This window comes from Lissotriton vulgaris, chromosome 7, assembly GCF_964263255.1.
Source record: "Lissotriton vulgaris chromosome 7, aLisVul1.2, whole genome shotgun sequence".
NCBI classification, from domain to species: Eukaryota; Metazoa; Chordata; class Amphibia; order Caudata; family Salamandridae; genus Lissotriton; species Lissotriton vulgaris.
The window spans coordinates 692,806,476-692,813,219 of NC_141695.1; the positions used below are offsets into that span (position 1 = coordinate 692,806,476).

Sequence of the window (6,744 nt, forward strand, 5' to 3'; positions counted from 1 at the left end):
AGCGTTCACGCGCAGCGTTCGCGCCCAATCCGCGCCGAAGGTGCCTGGACCGCGCCCAGCGCCAGACCCCCTGCCCCTCGCGCTGCCCAGCCCTCCCGCATTACCTACGATGCCGCCACCCTCCTAGCCCTTAACCCCGGTCGAGCCCCCAACTGCGTCCAAGCCGCTCCTGGACACACCCATGGACCTTTCTCTTGCTACTCCTGCAAATTTATCGGCACCGACAACATCTCCGCTACGACCACACCACAGATTCCCGACCCCAATCACCTACAATGCATCCTTCTCAACACCCGTTCGGTCCACAGACACGCCATTGACCTATGGAATCTACTAGACAACATCTCTCCAGACGTCGCCTTCCTAACAGAAACATGGATGAACGCTTCCTCCGCCCCAGACATCACCATTGCCATCCCTGAAGATTATAAGATCACACGCAAGGACCGTACCGGCCACACAGGAGGAGGAATCGCTATCGTCCATAAAAAATCAATCCACATCTCAACCAGCTCTGACGCCAACCTCGCCAACTCTGAACACCTTCACTTCCAGATCCACATCGACCCCAAGACCACACTCAGAGGCACCCTCCTCTACAGACCACCAGGACCCCGCGCAAAATTCAGTGAAGACATCACGGACTTCATCACTCCACACGCGCTCCCCTCCAAAGATTACATCCTTCTGGGAGACCTCAACTTTCACCTTGAAAAGAACAACGACCGCAACACCACCACCCTCTTGGACAACCTCGCCAACCTCGGACTTAAACAACTGGTCACTTCCCCCACCCACATCGCAGGTCACACACTCGACCCCATCTTCACCTCCAGCAATCATGTCTCCTTCAGCCACACTACAGATCTCCTCTGGACTGACCACAGCTGCGTTCACTTCACCTACAACAAGCCGAAACCCATCAACCACCTCCAACCAACTCTGCAAAGAAACTGGAACAAAATCACCATCGACCAGATCTCCTCATCGCTCCTTCTAAACACCCCAGCCCACTCTTCTAACCCAGACCAAGCCGCCGCCAACTTCACCCTATGGTTATCCAACACCGCCGACACCTTAGCACCACTGAAAAAACGTCAAAGCAAACCTGGCAGCAAGAAGGCCTCATGGTTCAACGATGATCTTAAGAAGTCCAAGAAACTCTGCCGCTCCCTTGAAAAGGCCTGGAAAAAAGACCCAACCACTAGCACCAAGGACGCCTTCAAAAACGCCACCCGCACACACCACCAACTAATCCGAAAGGCCAAGAAAACAGCATTCAAGGATCGACTTGACAACAACGCCCACAACAGCAAAGAACTTTTCAACATCGTCAAGGAATTTACCAATCCCTCAGCCAACTCCAACGACATCACCCCCTCTCAAGCCCTCTGCGACTCCCTAGCCTCATTCTTCCACAACAAAATTGCAGACATCCACAACAGCTTCGACAACCAACCCGGAGACCAACCCACCCAACCATATGCTGAACATTCTCCCCCCTTGAACACCCTTAATGACTGGAACCCAATCTCCACTGAGGACACCATCCGCCTGATGAACTCCATCCACTCAGGATCCCCCACAGACCCATGTCCTCACCACATCTTCAACAAAGCAGACTCCGTCATAGCACCGCACCTCCGAGACGTCATCAACTGCTCCTTCAACTCCGCCACCTTCCCGGAAATCTGGAAACACGCTGAACTCACCGCCCTTCTGAAAAAACCCACAGCGGACCCCACCGAATTCAAAAATTACCGCCCCATTTCGCTCCTTCCTTTCCCGGCCAAAGTCATCGAGAAAGCTGTCAACAACCAGCTCGCCGCTTTCCTCGAAGCCAACAAATGCCTCGACTCCTCACAATCTGGCTTCCGAGCAAAACACAGCACTGAGACCGCCCTCATCGCAGCAACAGACGACATTCGAACTCTACTGGACAATGGAGACACAGTCGCCCTCATCCTCCTCGACCTCTCTGCAGCCTTCCACAAGTCTGCCACAACACCCTTTTACAACGCCTCAGAAACATCGGAATACAAGGAAAAGCACTTGAATGGATCACCTTGTTCCTCACCGGAAGAACCCAGAGAGTCCGCCTTCCACCATTCAAGTCCGAGGCCACTGAAGTCATCTGTGGCGTACCACAAGGATCCTCACTCAGTCCCACCCTCTTCAACGTATACATGAGCCCCCTCGCGGCCATCGCCCGCCAACACAACCTCAACATCATCTCTTACGCGGATGACACTCAACTGATCCTTTCTCTCACCAATGACCCCAGCACCGCCAAAACTAACCTACACGAAGGAATGAAAGAAGTTGCCGAATGGATGAAACACAGCCGTCTGAAACTGAACTCAGATAAAACAGAAGTCTTCATCTTAGGTACATCCCCCTCTGCATGGGACGACTCTTGGTGGCCGGAAGCCCTTGGAAAAGCACCCATCCCGACAGACCACGCACAGAACCTAGGCGTTATCCTGGATTCTTCACTTTCAATGAACAGACAAGTCAGCGCCGTATCCTCATCCTGCTTCAACATTCTTCGCATGCTCAAAAAAACATTTCGCTGGATCCCCACCGAAACCAGAAAAACAGTCACCCATGCTCTGGTCACGAGCCGACTGGACTACGGAAACACCCTCTACGCAGGTACTACCGCTAAACTCCAGAAGAAACTCCAACGAATCCAAAACGCCTCAGCCAGGATCATATTAGACATCCCGCGCAACAAACACATCTCTGGTCACCTGAAAGACCTCCACTGGCTACCCGTCAATAAGAGGATCACTTTCCGACTGCTAACCCACGCACACAAATCACTCTACGACATCGGACCAGAATGCCTCAACTCACGACTGTCCTTCTACACCCCCCCCGCCAACTACGTTCTTCCAGCCAAGCCCTCGCCACTGTACCTCGCATCAACAAGACCACCATGGGAGGCAGATCCTTCTCATACCTGGCTGCTAAAACATGGAACTCACTCCCCACTTACCTTCGCCTTACCCAGAACCACCTAGCATTCAGAAAGCAACTTAAAACGTTGATATTTGACAAGTAATCCTCCTCCCCTCCCTAAGCGCCTTGAGACCCTCTGGGTATGTAGTGCGCTATATAAATTCTTTGACTTGACTTGACTTGACTTGTACATTTGAAGCAGCCAAAAGGTGTAATAAATGTTGTAAGTTTCTTACTGTCTGAAAGTAAAGGCACCTGGTGATAGGCAGATTTCAGATCCAAGGTTGAAAACCAACACACATCCTTCATAGCAGCAAACAACTCATTTATTTGTGGCAATGGAAACGTATCAACTAAGATGTTTTCATTAAGCTCTTTAAGATCTACACATAATATAACTTTTTTATCAGTACGCCTCACTACGCCTCACTACCACCAATGGAGAAACCCATCCGCAGATTCTCGTGTTCAATTATACCATATTTCAACTAATATTTGTAACTCTATGTTCACTTCTTCCTTTAAGGATATGGGTATTGCCTAACCTTGTGAACACATGGAACAGCAGAAGACTTCAAAACAATCCTGTGCTCAAAACCATTCAAATGACCCAACTTACCAGTGAAAAGTTTGGGGTAATCTTTTAAAACATCAGCACTATCTTCTCCACCATCACTGACCGATAAAAAAGGATTCATACATTTGGTATTTAATATGATTCCTAACTCACACTGATCAGCCCAGCCTAAAACAGAAGGTCCTTTCTTTGCCACATACAACTTCGCTTTCCTACTTTTTTAACGGACATTCTAGATGCACACAACCAACAAAATCTATTCTGTTGCCAGTGTAACTCTTAGAAATTACTTCAAATTTGTCCAGATGTGAGCCAAGATTTGCTTATGAATTGTTTTTTCCAAATAGTTTCACGCACAATAATAAAATATGAGCCTGAATCAGCTACTAGGTTAAACATCACCCCACCCATTCTCACCTCACACAGGGCTTATTCACCTAAGCTTGATTCACGCCTAAAATATCAATATCATAATCAATACAGAATATATGATTAATATTTGTCATGTCAGAATCATCTGAATTCGCATCACTTTCTTCATTCACACAGTTCACATTTATCTTGTATTGCTCAATTTTCGCCTGCAAACTTTAGTATAGTGACTAATAATACCACAAATTAAGCATTTTTGATTCCTGGCAGGACACTTCTTATAATACGATAGATGATCCGCCGAATCACTGCGATAACACTTCCTAGGACTAGAATTGGCCCCTGTATTCATGCTTGAACTTTTCTTCTCACAAGAAGCTTTCAACTTCCCCTCTTTAGCATTTAACCATCCCCCTTTACTTTTCTCTTCTGTCTTGTTTTCAGAGGGTACCATTTTATTCACCACTTTAACATCCAGCGCTTCATTTAAAACTGCTTTAGCATATTTACCAGTTAGTTCTGCTTTTTAGGTCGAGCCTAGTGCAGCGCGCATGAGCTGCACTAGGAGATGACATTTTGGAATCGATCTGCAGTTTTCAGAAACTCGTGCATGCCATGAGTAGCGGCGCGTAGGGGCCATCTGTTGGTAATTAGCATGGCCGTGCTTGTTGTTTACAGTGCTTTGGGTAGCTTGTTAACTCTAACTTCCGCCACAGCCGCCTTGGGAAATACTCGTTGGCCGTTGGTGAGGTGATGCACAGAAAGCTCCCCGGTTTAGGAGATGCGACCCTCTAATGCCTTGTTAACTCTAACATTCCGCCACAACCGCCTTGGAAAATACTCATTGGCCGTTGGTGAGGAGACGCACAGAAAGCTCACCAGTTTCGGAGCTGCGATTTTCTAGTGCCGACATGGCCGACCTGTCCCTGGATGACCTGATCAGGAAGCGGGGGCTAGCAGCTCCGGGCAGACAAAATTCAAGATCTGTAGCAAGTGTTATCCACTCACGCACTGGAGTTGCACTGAGCTTTGGAGTGCCGATACGTGCAGGAGTCCCAGGACACACTGGAAACTCCCAGCCCACCTTCAACAGAGTTGTTGTTCCCGCTGCTGGTTTGCAACGAACGTTTGACGCCTGTCAAAAGATAGGCATCACAGATGCTCGCCAGCGACTAGGGTTGAAAGATGCCCAGGAGAAGTTGGCACAGAAGGATGCCAGTTTCCGCATTTGGGGCAAAGTGCAGGACACTCAGGAGATGCTCAACTCGCGGAAATTGCACGGTGACATCAGTGAGTCAGCTGGCAAAATGTTGGATGCTTGTGAGAAAATTGGCTTCAAGCGTAACCCTCCTGCAGCCATCATCAGCCCAGCCGTGGCCTCAGGCCCCTCTAACATGAAGATTACAAAGACCATCCAGGTCCCGCAGCACAAACCTGTAAGTGTGAGCCTGCCACACAGTCTGGCAGGCATGAGGATAAATGTGGTGAACCACCAGCCGCTCAACCAGAGCCTAGAAGACTTGGCGGAATATGAAGATGGGGCTGAAGAGCTGACCACCCCTATTCCCAGGAAGCAGATGAAGGTGGGCCCATCAAACAGCTTCCTTCAAAACCGGCCTGGCCTAAGTGGTCCTAAATCCACATTGTCCAAGACTGTTCCTCTGACAAAGGTTGTTCAGAATGACGCATACACAGCCCCCATCCCTCAATCCCCTACGCCGGCTCCCGTGCACGCAAAACCTCTAACCAACATGTCCTGTACGCTGGTGACTAGAGAAGAGATCCCAGCACCTCTGCCACTCCCAGCTGAGCCTGTATACAGCCCCTTGGAAGGCACCAAGATGACTGAATAACCTGCACCCGCGAGTGACGGAAAAGGATATTGTAGAGCTGTTCTGTGTGTGTGGAGCCTTAAAACGTGCCAGACTGGTAAACCTGGGTGTGGAAGAAATTGTATTTGTAAAGAAGGATGATGCTGTCAGTGCATACAAGAAGTACAACAACCGCTGCTTGGATGGCCAGCCCATGAAATGTAACCTTTACATGAATGGCAATATCACATCAGATCAGCCCATTCTCCTGCGATTAAGTAACACTCCCTCTGCTGCTAAGAAAGTGACTGATACCCGCCGGCCTTGCCCTGCACCCTCTAAGCCTGCACCGGAGGTGTACCCAGATACTATCTTGAAGGCGCTCTTTAAATCATCATCAGCAGCTGCCACCACCTCTGCTTCAGCCACAACATTCAAGATCAAGCTCTAAGGCGTAGCCTTGCAGCCTTTTGGTGTGGTGGAGGGAAGAGTTATCACAGGGCAGGAGTGTGCGATGCAGCCCCCTTGATGAAACATAGATTGAACCCTGCACTTTAACGGCCAAGCAGATTATGCACTGCAGACAAATGTCGAGAAGGGTGGGGGAGCAGCAGCTATATAGAAGAGATCCGAGGCGGGCATGGTAACATCAGGACGAGAAAAAGACATGGATTTTGTTTTTCTTCGACCAATTTTACGATCACTTTTTTTTGTAAAAAAAAAATTGTTTGACTATTCTCACTTTCAACTAAATGAACTGACATTGCATCCCAGGGCCTCAGAGGCTCCCACTGTAGTGTTCTCCGACGCGGGGTAGCGGTGCAGTCTACCCGCATCAGAGATGTTAAGTTAGCGCTGGCGCGTGATGACACGCCCCAGCTATAAATAAAGGAGGCGTGGCCCAGGGAGGCAGAGGGGACTACGCATAAACCACACCAAGGTATCCCGAGTGGTTATTGCAGTCGCAGCGCTAGCAGCACGTGCGCGAGCGGCCCCTCCACCACTACACTGGCGACGAGG

General features: G+C 49.3%; 1 pseudogene; it reads left to right on the top strand.

The window, feature by feature from the left end:
- Window positions 1–4,824: 4,824 nt before the first annotated feature.
- LOC147702271 (polymerase delta-interacting protein 3 pseudogene) lies at window positions 4,825–6,175 on the top strand (annotated as a pseudogene).
- The last annotated feature ends 569 nt before the right edge of the window (window positions 6,176–6,744 follow it).